Source organism: Coregonus lavaretus (assembly GCF_964263955.1).
Source record: "Coregonus lavaretus genome assembly, chromosome: 23".
Taxonomy (NCBI): Eukaryota; Metazoa; Chordata; class Actinopteri; order Salmoniformes; family Salmonidae; genus Coregonus; species Coregonus lavaretus.
The window spans coordinates 33,514,020-33,530,188 of record NC_140010.1 but is presented as its reverse complement, the minus strand read 5'-3'; the positions used below and the strand labels follow the sequence as shown (position 1 = coordinate 33,530,188).

Below are 16,169 nucleotides of genomic sequence, written 5' to 3'. Positions count from 1 at the left end.
GTGCATTTATAAAGAGAAAAAAATAGTCTGGGGAAGATGGAGGGAGAGAAACGATGATGTGGACTTGCATGATTACACAATTCTCAGAACACTGGAACACACACAAACACGCCGCGCACGCAATTTAATTTGGTATTCATATAAAATAGGCAATAACCTTACTATACTTACCATTCCTAACTTTATTATTTCTTACAACGACGACGACGTAAATCAGAGATTCACAGGAAGACCATCTCTGCAGACAACTCCAACATGCCCGGAATGGCTTCCAGTTTCCCCATCTCTTCATCAGTAAAGAGCCACTGGTCGCCTGAGCTCACACTCTGCTCATAGAACTCCCTCCTCACTCTCCTGTAAAAATGAACCTTGCATCTCATCTCAATGTGCTTGTGGAACAGACGTTGCATGCTCAGGTAGGTTGTGGTAGTGGATGCGGGACATGTTTAGGGACCGAGACTTCCTGTACCACTCACAATGTAATACCTTGAAGATACTCGGGAGAACCTAAATTCACACACCACCAGTTGTGGATTTATCTAAATTAATTCTAAACATGAAATGTTGAGGAATACACTAGAATATTTGGTTGATAGGTACAAATCTAAATTCTACTGAAGTTGCTCTTTTAAATTGTGATATCATCATATTCAAATAGAATTTTAATCTTATGAATATTATCACCATGGTAAATAAATCGAATGTTTTTTGTTGTTCTATTATTCAGAATTACCATGGCATTGAAAAATAGTTAAATTAATGGAGGTATTGTGCATCATGTAAAGTCAGTTTTACATTGAACCCACTTAGTGGCAGAGTTGCAACCAATGTTCCCTCAAAAATGTTTTGGCGCTGATCAAATTTCAGGTCTGCTGAGTGCAAACTTGAACATTGTGAAAATTCAGTTCATCTTCTAGGACTCGTTTACTGTGAACACTGCGCTTTAATTTACGGTCAAGTAGGCAAAAACAATGAAGAAAATGCATCCCATAACATTTAAACATGTTAATAGCTGTTCTATCGTTCAGCCTACAGTAGCAGCCAATGTGTGGTGTTCAATGTAGGCCTACATTCCATGAGACTGTAAAAAAAAACATGCAGGGCTTGACATTAACCTGTTTATTCACTTATCCTTCAGACAAGGAGGTGACTGAAAATGTTGTGTTTGATGCAAGAAGCCACTTTACAAAATAAAATGCATTATTATTCCCATACCATTATTACAGAGAATCAGAAAAAATATGCTACCCTCTACCTATTGGCTACTTAGTTTATTCAAGCCTGTCTCAAAATACAACACTGCCCCTTTAAGAAGAAAAAAAGCTCTTTACCTGACTTGCTTTTCAAAGATGTTTAGAAATGTACACGTTTTGTGCTCTTGTAGGAAGCAATCACTCCCCTATTGCTGACTACAAATTATCTATAACTGGGCTAATAACTCACTAATTAGCAAAGGATATGAACAAAATGTGCACACGTGGCTACATGTAGCTCTCGCTTTGATCTCAAAACAAGTGCATCTACTCATGCTGTAATCACAGTCCAGTTCACAGTGAACGGCACAGATCCATATATGGCAATGGTCTATTTGCATATAGGCCTACTGCAGCTCTGATTGGTTATGTCGCACCGGTCTGTGTAGAGGACGGGCTGAGTAGTGCGTGTCAATGCAACAGAATCCTACTCCAATGCGTTCTGCCTACAACAAAATATCTTGCATAGTTCGTTTTGTTTTGGTGTGTTGCATTCAAAGTGGCAAGATTGCGGTAATTCGATCACAATTCCCACAGTAAAGGGAAACGTTGATAGTGTTAACCAAGGGGGAAAACTCTAGAAAGTTGACTGAAGTTCAATCTCGTGCTTCTCTGAGCGGGCTGATGTTTATTCTGCGCGGCAGTCCCGGGGAGCTCCGAGCCAAGCTTAGAGGGAACATTGGTTGCAACAATCACCCAGATATGTTGTGATACGCAATTAGCCACTCACTCCATTTCTATGCTTCATTGTAGAAAAATGCAGGTGTGTGTGTAGCGAACATGAGTCGGTCATGGTTGCTCATGGTCACGTGATGGGTAGCCCCACCTGTGACTTCAAAACCAGTGTGGCCCATCGGACCAAAAGATGGTCAAGACGTTGGTTTCTCACGCGGTAGACTCAGGTTCATATCCCGCTTTTTTCGTGTGTGTAAGCATCATCTGGCTCAACAGCTGTTTAGTTATATGGATAGGGGTAGTCCTCGCCCCTCTGGGCCCAACATGGGGCTCAGCTGAGACAGACGGCCTACGGAGAGCCAGGAGACCCAATAAATACTTCCTGTTCTGTTATGAGAGATAAGCCACACTTGACCTTGACTATAAAGGCAACCTCCCTGGGAGATTCACTGCTCACTGTATACCGCCAACTTATATTGGGAAGGAGAGGAGACTGTAGTAGCTTACACCCACCAGTCCAGTCTCACTTTCTCTGCCTGTGGGCTGTTTGGCTATGAACACAAGATTTCACAAAAACCTGTTGGCTATACAGAGGGTCTCCAGACCACACTGCGTTGTGGAAACTTGTCTAGCTGCTAAGTATACAGGAGAGGTATTTAGCTCTAGGCTAGTGGTCACCAACCTTTTCTGAGTCAAGATCACTTTCGCAGTCAAAAAGCAAGCCGAGCTCTACCGCTCAGATTCTTTTTTAAAACATGACTTAAAAAATTTAACATTAACCTAATAAAAACTGTTCTGTAGGAATTATGTTTGTGCAGGAGCCTAGGCCTAGTACATTATCACAGCATATTGGCTATATGCCTGACCTGCCAATATTGTTCTTCTCAGACCATAGTAGGCCTATATTTCAAAACTCAAGCTTTGATAACAAAATAGATTAATTGGTATAGCACTTGAGGCACAGCTGAGCATAAATTAGAATAATTTGCAAATTAGCTTTTTTATTTTACTGGAATGATGGTACCTGCATCTGATGGTCATGGTGCTTTCAAGATAACTGGGAACTCCCCCCAAAAATAAGAGGTCAAATCATGACGTCAGTGATCTTCAGATCGGAAAGTCGGAGCTCTAGAAAGATGCCCAAGTTTCCGAGTTGGATGACTGTTCAAAACGATTTTTCCCACTCGGATAATGTTTTATTCAGAGTTCCCAGTTGTCTTGAACGCACTGAAGCCGGAAGTCGGAGATAACGGACTTCCCAGTTGTCTTGAACACAGCATTAGTCTCAGCGACGAGAGGGAGAGCGCAGCAGAGGGTCTGCCTCTCATGGTCCATGCTCTCTCCTTCCTTTCCTCCGGTGAGACTGACCAGAGAGAGGGGACACCATCTTCCACCTGATGGCGAAACTCAATTCGCATCGCATCTGCCTCATGCACAAATTCATGTTGTTCCTATGACCAGAGAAAGTGAAATATTCCTTGATATTAAAATAGACATGGCGAGCTGCTAATAATAATAAAAACGCAGGGCTATCGATACACAAAGTTATTTTCTATTTAAATTTTTTCCTCTCGATACACTTGGCTAATCATTCATTGCAGCTGCAGAGCAAGTGGACGTGGGGAGAAGCGCGTTTTGTGGTAGGTGACCACTGCGCTAGGCTATGCTCAGTGCCCTGCAGGCAGACAAGGGGAAAGGTGCTGTGTCATAACAGTAGTCATAATTTTGTGTGCCCAAAGAACACATTTTTAATGGCTGTCAGTTTCCATGAAAAATCTACCAGCCCAGTAGGTGAGCAAACATGGAGGAACAGACACTTACTAGGAGTCAACACTTTTTCCCTGCTTGAACTGACAAATGGAGAATTTATAGAAGAATTGTAAAGAGCTTATAATGGGTTGAAAGACAGTGGGAGACTATGAATGTGATTTCACACATGATTTTCCCTCCGTTTCTTTCCTCCCAAGTGTTCCATTTCCACTAATCTGTTTTTCCATTTTTGCTCACCTAATGGAATGGTAGATTTTTCATGGAAACTGATAGCCGTCGCTCACCAACTGAGACAAAGAGATGAGTTGCTGCTGTTGTGACAATTGAGAGGAGTAGCTAGTAGGTAGGTGGGGGAATGTCGGATTGGTAAGTACACTATCTCGTTGGAGCTACTGAGGCCTTTTGTATAGTCTTTTCAAACATGGATAGACGGGTGCACACACATTATGCAGGCCTCTGCTCTCTTCCATTCCCTTGGATGTCATTTTACTTCATTTGTTTAAACCAGTCTCTGATTGCTTTCTTCTGCTCTGTATAATCAAGGAATGGCGTACAATGACCTTCTACAGACACACACACACTTGGGAGGTTGCGGGGCCATTAAATCATTGATTGAGGCGCTGGGTCTTTCGCTAATGAGTGCTGAATATAAAAGGAGCACAGAGAAGGAAACCCTCTGTCCATTTTGTTCGGTAAGCCACGGATAGCACTCAAATCAACGATTACATTTTCCCTCCTGACACTTCCAATTAAGTGTCGTCCTCCCTTCATTCTCCATTCAGCTGAACCTTCTACCCGCTTCTTATTGAATTCTGTCGTTCTTTTTTGATGTTTTTTTATTCAGTCATTAGCTTTTTGCTATAGGCAAAGTGAATGTGGATACAATTTTTGATAAATGCTTCCTTATATATTGAATGAATCTGTACATTTCCAATGGAGTTTGAGTTTAATGTTTTGGTATTTGCAGTCCTGAATGTTGCTTAAGGGACTTTAGCGCCTTAGAAAAATGTAGCGGAAACACTAGTTTCTAAATTCTAATAATAGTGTCATTCAACACTGGAGTATTTTGGTGTGAAAACAAATGGTAACCATGGTTGCATTTCCTCTGTTCTACTTGGGGTGATGTCATCACCTAAAGTCTTGCTCAGTTGCTCTGCTACCTTACCTCAGCTCCAAGGCATCTGCACATATGCACTATTCCAACATATAGAGGATATGACTTATGCATTTTATTCACTTTATATTGCTGTTGTTAAATATATCCATGTTCCCCATTCCATTAGTAATCAATAGTGTTATTCAGTCTTGATCCTGGAGGGTGTGCAGGGTGTCATTCAACTAATCTCACTGCTTTTCAAGCACTTGATTCGTTTAATCTGATGTTTTCTCATTGAACAAAAACCACCCCCTAGGTCTCCAGGACCATGATTGTATGACGTACCAAGCCAAACCCATGTTGGCGGTAAAGAATATCATCCAGTAGGAGGCACACTTTCCTCCTTGACCAACTTTGCCTTATCTGACCCAGTCATCTTGAATGAATAGACACATTTTCAAAGCGTTTCAACCGGGCTACTTTGTTATGAAACAACATGCTCTGACCTCACTTATGCTCTTAACCGAACAAAGGTGATCAAAAGCTATTGTAGCCACTTCTTTGAGAATATTGTATTACCATGCGGCGCCAGCCTTCTGTCTTCTCCTGCTACATGAGCTAAAAATCTATTTGGCTTTCTCTTTCATATACGGTGCCCACTCACCCTCTCCTTCTGCCTGGCATTCTACCCAGCTAGGGCACACCGCTATAGCTCAGTCAGCTCCGACCAACTCTGCCACCTCAGTGCTCTGTACTCGATCACTCCTCGGGTACATCTCAATAGTCTCAAGTGGCTTCCTCTACTTGTCTCCTCTCTTTAATCTGCAATGGTGCGAGAGAGTTGGACAGGTGAAAGTAAATGGTGTTTAGTCCACCATACTAACTTCCCTACACTATTCTCTTCCGGAGGCCATAGTAGACTATTGAGATGCACCCCACTTATGCTCCATAGCCTGGCCACATTACTGTGTTGTGGTTGATTTCTGGGTGGTTTCAGCAAATATTGACCTTAGCGACAGTTGAAGTCGGAAGTTTACATACACTTAGGTTGGAGTCATTAAAACTCGTTTTTCAACCACTCCACAAATGTGTTGTTAACAAACTATAGTTTTGGCAAGTCGGTTAGGACATCTATTTTGTGCATGACACAAGTCATGGCACCCCAATGGTGGAACAAGCTCCCTCACGACGCCAGGACAGCGGAGTCGCTCACCACCTTCCGGAGACATTTGAAACCCCACCTCTTTAAGGAATACCTGGGATAGGATAAAGTAATCCTTCAACCCCCCCACCAAAAAAATAAAAAAATAAAAATAAATTGTAAAGTGGTTATCCCACTGGCTATAGGGTGAATGCACCAATTTGTAAGTCGCTCTGGATAAGAGCGTCTGCTAAATGACGTAAATGTGCCCTTGAGCAAGGCACTTAACCCTAATTGCTCCTGTAAGTCGCTCTGGATAACAGCGTCTGCTAAATGACTAAAATGTAAATGTAAAATGTCATTTTTTCAACAATTGTTTACAGACAGATTATTTCACTTATAATTCACTGTATCACAATTCCAGTGGGTCAGAAGTTTACATACACTAAGTTCACTGTGCCTTTAAACAGCTTGGAAAATTCCAGAAAATGATGTCATGGCTTTAGAAGCTTCTGATAGGCTAATTGACATCATTTGAGTCAATTGGAGGTGTACCTGTGGATGTATTTTAAGGCCTACCTGAGATAGAAGCTGTTTTTCATTCTCTCGGTCCCAGCTTTGATGCACCTGTACTGACCTCGCCTTCTGGATGATAGCGGGGTGAACAGGCAGTGGCTCGGGTGGTTGATGTCCTTGATGATCTTTTTGGCCTTCCTGTGACATTGGGTGCTGTAGGTGGGCGAGTAGTTTGCCACCGGTAATGCGTTCGGCAGACCGCACCACCCTCTGGAGAGCCCTGCGGTTGCGGGCGGTGCAGTTGCCGTACCAGGCGGTGATACAGCCCGTCAGGATGCTCTCAATTGTGCCTCTGTAAAAGTTTGTGAGGGTTTTAGGTGCCATGCCAAATTTCTTCAGCCTCCTGAGGTTGAAGAGGCTCTGTTGTGCCTTTTTCACCACACTATCTGCATGGGTAGATCGCCCAAAGATGAAATTGTTGGGCTTCATTTCATTCTAGAAAGTTGCCACCTCTTCTGTCCTTACTTTCCTTCACTTGATGGGACCGGAGAGGCAACAGCAATATGGCAGACATTGCTTACACACCTACCCAGTAGACTCAGGTCTGTGTCAAGGGGAGTGAATGCGAGCTGGAGGTAAGGGCACAACCTTTTGGAATGAAATGCAGATTTTGTTTGTTTGGTTTATGTATGCACTTCACTAATGCTAGCACCACAGGGCTACAAGGCGAAGGCCCAGACAGTTCTAATTGACAGCTTCTCAAAGGAGGCGTTAGAGAAACAACACCCTCCGGCTGGCTCTTAGTAAACCATCCCCAAGCTTCCAGCCACGTACTGTAACTGTTTCAGCCGACAACTAGGTCACATCATGGCGTTTGTTCACAGTGGCGAACCGTATCACACTATCACCAAAAGCGACAACGGTGACACGTCAAAGGATGTGAGTGTGACAGGCTCGTGAAGCTGAAAGGACAGTGACCGAAATATGCAGCACACTTCACTGTAGGAGAGTGCACTTTTAGTAAAAACACATAGGGCTGATAGAAAGAATAACCATGTTAAAGAATAAGCAGCCCATTCGCACTGACATAAGTCTTAAGGTCCCAATCATAAGAATACAGAAACACAACCAATAGGCTAAGCATTTCCCAATTTAAATTTCAAGTATTACTTCCCATTGCGAGAAAAAAAAATCTGGTTCAGCACACAAAGTAACCAGTGATCTAAAGTTTAAATGCAACGATGTTTCACACACACGTTATTTTCAAAGAGATGACTAACAACAGCAAACGAGCTGCAATAAAAAAGCACAGTTCCACTCACCAGATGATCATTTGTTGAACGTTAATCTTGAAAAGGGGGAAGCTAGCAAATTAGCAACAACATCCTCTTCGATAACACCTGCTGCAGCCGCTGCACACTACCTTACAACAAAAGCTACAGTGGCTTGCAAAAGTATTCACCCCCCTTGGCATTTTTCCAATTTTGTTGCTTTACAACCTGGAATTAAAATTGATTTTTTGGGTGTTTGTATCATTTGATTTACACAACATGCCTACCACTTTGAAGATGCAAATGTTTTTTTGTTTTTTTGTGAAACAAACAAGAAATAAGACAAAAAAACAGAACTTCAACGTGCATAACTATTCACCCCCCCAAAATCAATACTTCTGAGAGCAATTACAGCTGCAAGTCTCTTGGGGTATGTCTCTATAAGCTTGGCACATCTAGCCACTGGGATTTTTGCCCATTCTTCAAGGCAAAACTGCTCCAGCTCCTTCAAGTTGGATGGGTTCCACTGGTGTACAGCACTCTTTAAGTCATACCACAGATTCTCAATTGGATTAAGGTCTGGGCTTTGACTAGGCCATTCCAAGACATTTAAATGTTTCCCCTTAAACCACTCAAGTGTTGCTTTAGCAGTATGCTTAGGTTCATTGTCCTGCTGGAAGGTGAACCTCCATCCCAGTCTCAAATCTCTGGAAGACTGAAACAGGTTTCCCTCAAGAATTTCCCTGTATTTAGCGCGATCCATCATTCCTTCAATTCTGACCAGTTTCCCAGTCCCTGCCGATGAAATATTGTGTTCTCGGGGTGTTGACTAGATGCCCTCAATCTCACACAAATTATCAAGGGACCTACCAGGTACAACCCTAAATCCGTAAACATGGGCACCCTCATAGATATCATCCTGACTAACTTACCCTCTAAATACACCTCCGCTGTCTTCAACCAGGATCTCCGCGATCACTGCCTTTATTGCCTGCGTCCGTAATGGGTCCGCGGTCAAACGACCACCCCTCATCACTGTCAAACGCTCCCTAAAACACTTTAACGAGCAGGCCTTCCTAATTGACCTGGCCCAGGTATCCTGGATGGATATCGATCTCATTCCGTCAGTAGAGGATGCCTGGTTGTTCTTTTAAAAGTGCTTTCCTCTCAATCTTAAATAAGTATGCCCCATTCAAAAAATTCATAACTAAGAACAGATATAGCCCCTGGTTCTCCTCAGACTTGACTGCCCTTGACCAGCACAAAAACATCCTGTGGCGTACTGCATTAGCATCAAACAGCCCCCGCGATATGCAACTTTTCAGGGAAGTTAGGAACCAATATACACAAGCAGTTAGGAAAGCGAAGGCTAGCTTTTTCAAACAAATGTGCATCCTGTAGCACTAACTCCAAAAAGTTTTGGGACACTGTAAAGTCTATGGAGAATAAGAGCACCTCCTCCCAGCTGTCCACTGCACTGAGGCTAGGAAACACTATCACCACCGATAAATGTACAATAATCGAGAATTTCAACAAGCATTTTGCTACGGCTGGCCATGCTTTCCACCTGGCTACCAATACCCCGGCCACCAGCTCTGCACCCTCCGCTGCAACTTGTCCATGCCCCCCCCCCCCCCCCCCCGCTTCTCCTTCACACAAATTCAGACAGCTGATGTTCTGAAAGAGCTGAAAAATCTGGACCCCTACAAATCATCTGGGCTAGAAAATCTGGACCATTTCTTTCTAAAATTAGCAGCCGAAATTGTTGCAACCTAGCCTGTTCAACCTCTCTTTAGTAACGTCTGAGATCCCCAGAGATTGGAAAGCTGCCGCGGACATCCCCCTCTTCAAAGGGGGTGACACTCTAGATCCAAACTGTTACAGACCTATATCCATCCTGCCGTGCCTTTCGAAAGTTTTTGAAAGCCAAGTTAACAAACAGATCACCGACCATTTCGAATCCCACCGTACCTTCTCCGCTATGCAATCCGGTTTCCGAGCTAGTCATGGGTGCACCTCAGCCACGCTCAAGGTCCTAAACGATATTATAACCGCGATCGATAATAGACAGTACTGTGCAGCCGTCTTCATCGACCTGGCCAAGGCTTTCGACTCTGTCAACCACCACATTCTTATTGGCAGACTAAATAGCCTTGGTTTCTCAAATGACTGCCTCGCCTGGTTCACCAACTACTTCTCAGATAGAGTTCAATGTGTAAAATCGGAGTGCCTGTTGTCTGGACCTATGGCAGTCTCTATGGGGGGTGCCACAGGGTTCAATTCTCGGGCCGACTCTTTTCTCTGTGTATAGCAATGATGTCGCTCTTGCTGCTGGTGACTCTCAGATCCACCTCTACGCAGACGACACCATTTTGTATACATTGGACACTGTGTTAACAAACCTCCAAACGAGCTTCAATGCCATACAACTCTCCTTCCGTAGCCTCCAACTGCTCTTAAACACTAGTAAAACTAAATGCATGCTCTTCAATCGAACGCTGCTGGCACCCGCCCACCCGACTAGAATCACTACTCTGGGCGGGTCTGACCTAGAGTATGTGGACAACTACAAATACCTAGGTGTCTGGTTAGACTGTAAACTATCCTTCCAGACTCACATTAAGCATCTCCAAAACAAAGTGAAATCTAGAATCGGCTTCCTATTTCACAACAAAGCCTCCTTCACTCATGCTGCCAAACATGCCCTTGTTAAACTGACTATCCTACCGATCCTTGACTTCGGCGATGTCATTTACACATCTATCATTCCAGTGTTAATACTAAATTGTAATTATTTTGCACTATGGCCTATTTATTGCCTTACCTCCATAACTTGCTACATTTGCACATACTGTATATATATTTTCTGTTGTATTTTTCACTTTATGTTTTGTTTACCCTATTTGTAACTCTGTGTTGTTGTTTTTTATCGCACTGCTTTGCTTTATCTTGGCCAGGTCGCAGTTGTAAATGAGAACTTGTTCTCAACTGGTTTACCTGGTTAAATAAAGGTGAAGTTATTATTTTTTTAAATGAGAGGTGTTGGGTTTGCGCCAGACATAGCGTTTTCCTTGATGGCTTATTTTTTTCTTTAAGCAATGGCTTTTTTTCTGGCCACTATTCCGTAAAGCCCAGCTCTGTGGAGTGTACGGCTTAAAGTGGTCCTATGGACAGATACTCCAATCTCCGCTGTGGAGCTTTTCAGCTCCTTCAGGGTTATCTTTGGTCTCTTTGTTGCCTCTGATTAATGACCTCCTTGCCTGGTCCGTGAGTTTTGGTGGGCGGCCCTCTCTTGGCAGGTTTGTTGTGGTGCCATATTCTTTCAATTTTTTAATAATGGATTTAATGGTGCTCCGTGGGATGTTCAAAGTTTCGGATATTTTTTTTATAACCCAACCCTGATCAGTACTTCTCCACAACTTTGTCCCTGACCTGTTTGGAGAGCTCCTTGGTCTTCATGGTGCCGCTTGCTTGGTGGTGCCCCTTCCTTAGTGGTGTTGCAGACTCTGGGGCCTTTCAGAACAGGTATATATATATATATATATATATATATATATATATATATATATATATATATATATATATATATATATATATATATATATATATATATACTGAGATCAAGTGACAGATCATGTGACACTTAGATTGCTCACAGGTGGACTTTATTTAATTTATTATGTGACTTCTGAAGGTAATTGGTTGCACCAGATCTTATTTAGGGGCTTCATAGCAAAGGGGGTGAATAAATATGCACGCACCACTTTTCCGGTATATACACTGCTCAAAAAAATAAAGGGAACACTAAAATAACACATCCTAGATCTGAATGAATGAAATAATGTTATGAAATACTTTTTTCTTTACATAGTTGAATGTGCTGACAACAAAATCACACAAAAATTATCAATGGAAATCAAATTTATCAACCCATGGAGGTCTGGATTTGGAGTCACCCTCAAAATTAAAGTGGAAAACCACACTACAGGCTGATCCAACTTTGATGTAATGTCCTTAAAACAAGTCAAAATGAGGCTCAGTAGTGTGTGTGGCCTCCACGTGCCTGTATGACCTCCCTACAACGCCTGGGCATGCTCCTGATGAGGTGGCGTATGGTCTCCTGAGGGATCTCCTCCCAGAGGCCCCCCAAAGAAATGCCACCCCACACCATGACTGACCCACCGCCAAACCGGTCATGCTGGAGGATGTTGCAGGCAGCAGAACGTTCTCCACGGCGTCTCCAGACTCTGTCACGTCTGTCACATGCTCAGTGTGAACCTGCTTTCATCTGTGAAGAGCACAGGGCGCCAGTGGCGAATTTGCCAATCTTGGTGTTCTCTGGCAAATGCCAAACGTCCTGCACGGTGTTGGTCTGTAAGCACAACCCCCACCTGTGGACGTCGGGCCCTCATACCACCCTCATGGAGTCTGTTTCTGACCGTTTGAGCAGACACATGTACATTTGTGGCCTGCTGGAGGTCATTTTGCAGGGCTCTGGCATTGCTCCTCCTTGCACAAAGGCGGAGGTAGCAGTCCCGCTGCTGGGTTGTTGCCCTCCTACGGCCTCCTCCACGTCTCCTGATGTACTGGCCTGTCTCCTGGTAGCGCCTCCATGCTCTGGACACTACGCTGACAGACACAGCAAACCTTCTTGCCACAGCTCGCATTGATGTGCCATCCTGGATGAGCTGCACTACCTGAGCCACTTGTGTGGGTTGTAGACTCCGTCTCATGCTACCACTAGAGTGAAAGCACCGCCGGCATTCAAAAGTGACCAAAACATCAGCCAGGAAGCATAGGAACTGAGAAGTGGTCTGTGGTCACCACCTGCAAAACCAGTCCTTTATTGGGGGTGTCTTGCTAATTGCCTATAATTTCCACCTGTTGTCTATTCCATTTGCACAACAGCATGTGAAATGTATTGTCAATCAGTGGACAGTTTGATTTCACAGAAGTGTGATTGACTTGGAGTTACATTGTGTTGTTTAAGTGTTCCCTTTATTTTTTTGAGCAGTGTATATTTTTTTAGAATTTTTGAAACAAGTTATTTTTTAATTTCACTTCACCAATTTCGACTATTTTGTATATGTCCATTACATGAAATCCAGGTAAAAACCCATTTCAATTACAGGTTGTAATGCAACAAAATAGGAAAAACGCCAAGGGGGATGAATACTTTTGCAATGCACTGTAGCTAGCTAGAACGTGGGAAAACTACTGCTCGCTATTGTGCTGTCGGCCTTCAAGAAGGGGAAGTTACCATACCTTTTTGTAAAAACGGTCCCATTACAAGTTAAAATGTGATTGGTTGATTCCACTCTCACTCCAAAATTCTGCCCTAATACAGTTGAATGGCAGATGCTTTCTATCTAGCTTCAGCTTCTGAGGGCCTAGCCATTGGCTGACTTCACTAGCTAGATGTATCTCCCCAGAGACCACCAAAGAAAAATCCTGATTAGATATTTTTTCTCTTCAGTGCTAACCCTTTCCTTTCCAATACAAACTCTAGAGATTTAAATCAGAATATAATTGAAAATAATATAATTAGAATATAATTGAAATATTATTGAACAATGAAATAAATATTAAAAGGACATTTATATTTTAAAACTACAACTATTTCATAAATCCTTTGGACTTCTCTGAAGGCCGTCACGGTTCCCCATTGTTTGTTTTCCATTCGGGGTCACCTCTGCAAAGTGAAAGGGAGGTTAGTGGAGCGCCAGTTCACAGATACAACCATTTTTTAGAAGAAGAGGTGAAAGGATGGATGTCAAAGATTGGAACACACTAGGCCAGTGGTTTTCAACCTGTGGTCTGCGTACCTGCTGGTGGCCCATGAAATTATTATTATATATCAATATTTTTTTAAATAATAGTTGGTGTTTTAGTGGTATTATAAGCAATTTTACATTATTTTTCAACATGCTAATTGTTTATAATAATGATAGGCCTTTTCTGTTATATTCATTGGAAGAATCTACTCTAAATTTGACCGCCAAGGTATTTAATGAAAAATAAATAACCAGGACTCCACAAATGGTGATCCTCGATCTTTTGACAGTGGTCCCTGGAACTGAAAAGTTTGGGAACCGCTGCACTAGGATGCTTCAGTCTTAAGAAAGTTGGCTAGCATTTCAGCCCATGTAGCCTAAGGGAACTATGTGCTTGAGTTATCAATTCCCTTCGTCCCTATCGCTAATGCTAATCAGCGTATGCCGGCTATAGCCACAGAGGTAGATCACATTAGTGCATTTTTATTAGCCATTTATCCCCACATGATGTGACCTTTGCTAGCAGAGCTCAGAGTAACCTCGGCAGGCTTGACTTTCCAATCTACTTCATAGAGACTTAATAAGAGACTCCTGAACATGTCCTTCCGCTCTCTCGATCTCCTATATTTCATACTTTTCTTTTCACTGGAGCGCTCTCGCAATCTCTTGCTCTATCCTGCCTTCTCCTCTCATTTTCACTTTACCTGCTCTCTCGCTTCCCACTTACACACTCTCTCTTTCCCTCTCCCACACTTTGAGCCTCCTCTCTCTCCCTCTTTCATCTTCTAAATTAAATGTTCCCCCTGGGAGTCAGATTGAAGCAGTGTATCTTGTTATATCAAGATGCAATGCAAATTGAGATCCATTAAACATGATACGGTCATCGCTAGGTAATTTAAAAGCATATAAACATCTGAGAGGAAAAGCATCAGTCTAGGAATGAGGGAGACCGTAAGACCAATAGTATAGGCTTGGGCAAAACTAAACGAGTGATAAAGAGAGGAGAGGCTTGAAAGAATGCTTACTTGATAGACTTAATTAAAGATATGTCTCTTGACAGATCAAGTATGTGTTTAATTAAGGTGGGCATACAACTGTTGTAGAGAGTTTATTTAAAAAAAAACTCTGGTCCCAAGTGCATAGCCGCGGGAAGTAGGAGTGCTGGAGGTGCTGCAGCACCCTCTGATAATTTGAAATACATTTTCCAAAATTATATAATTAACATACTACTGTCTGTAGCCTACAGACATCAATAAAATCATTCAAAATACCAGAGAGCCGCACAATTTGGGCAGCAAGAGCAAACAGCTTGTTGCGTTGCGGCCATATAAATATAATCCATAGAAGGGACTTGGAACCTCTAACCCTGGCAATTTGACCGGTAAACTCATGGGTACACTCCCAATGGCTGCCAGTCCTGATTGGAATGGGCACATCCGTTCTATGGATTCTATTTCTATAGCTATACCTAATCGAACTTTTGCAAATTTCTAAATACAATCGCGGGAAAAACGTAGTTTGGAAAGCAAATGCCTACCACGGAAAAGAGAAGACTAATCTTTCTGTAGAAGCTACCAAATGTCTTCAACTTCTCTCAATATTGAGTGAACAGCACTCTTTTTCAAAGTAGCCTAACTTGAGAGGCTATTGGCACAAGAGCATCGGCCATGACCGGTGAGTAGCCTAGCCAAAGCATTTTCATGCTATCTTTATACTGTAGCCTATTATATAGACACACAGATTGTAATCTGTGTGTCTCCCCTATTTTCATTGGCCTGGGCTATAGGTTGCTTACATATTGATCTCAGTTTGTTAGTGTCAGAGTAGCCACTCATTTCGGTCAATTATGTGGTTTAAAAAAAGATTCTGCTAATGTCTCCAGTCATGTAAATGACGTAGAATTTTCATGAAATGCGTTAATGAAGGCCACATTTTTTCCAGACCCTGCTAAAAACAAATCATCATGTGTGAAAATCCTATAAACGCCTCTGCTTTATGGTTCCATGGTTTGAATTATGCCAACTAATATTGTATAACATATAAGCCACAAAACATTATATAAGATATGTCATAGGGTTGGGTAAAATGGATTATAAAAATGAAACAGAATGCTGTTACCTTACTTTGCACACAGCAGATGTCACCACCCTCTGAGATTCAACTACCCAGACATTATATCAAACTATTCACACTTATTTCTTTAAAACCTTACTGTGGAAAGAGCTACAAAATTAATAATGGCTGTGTCGGTTGGGCAATATTTATTGCTCTATTGATACTTCATATCTTGCCCCCAAGACGTTCTATGACATTGCAGCCCCCAAGACGTTCTATGACATTGCAGCCCCCAAGACCTTCTATGACATTGCAATTGGCTGTGCCAAAGGCTTAAACCTCGAGCTAAAAGCTCCAGTTCCCCATAGCATTGAAATCAGTCCACAAAGTCTAGAAAGTGCATCTCACTTGTTCTCAAATACATTTCTGTGTGGGAAGCTTAGGTTACTGTATTTTTACCTGTAGGTTTTCTACATTTTAAGTTTGTTTGGTTCCCAGGAACGTAGCAATTAGTGAAGGCTTATTCTGGATCCCACATCTGACACCAAATGTTACCACCTGTGTGAAACCCCAAAGCTCTTTGCTGCTCATTTTGGTGACCTTTTTAGGTCTCTAGCT

The 16,169-nt window shown here is 42.4% G+C and overlaps 1 protein-coding gene across 1 annotated transcript in view; it reads left to right on the top strand.

The window, feature by feature from the left end:
- Positions 1 to 16,169, top strand: part of LOC311098628 (SPRY domain-containing SOCS box protein 4-like) — a gene marked incomplete at its 5' end in the record, with an annotated part of 63,457 nt that overhangs the window by 26,510 nt on the left and 20,778 nt on the right. The gene's annotated exons all lie outside the window — the stretch shown is intronic.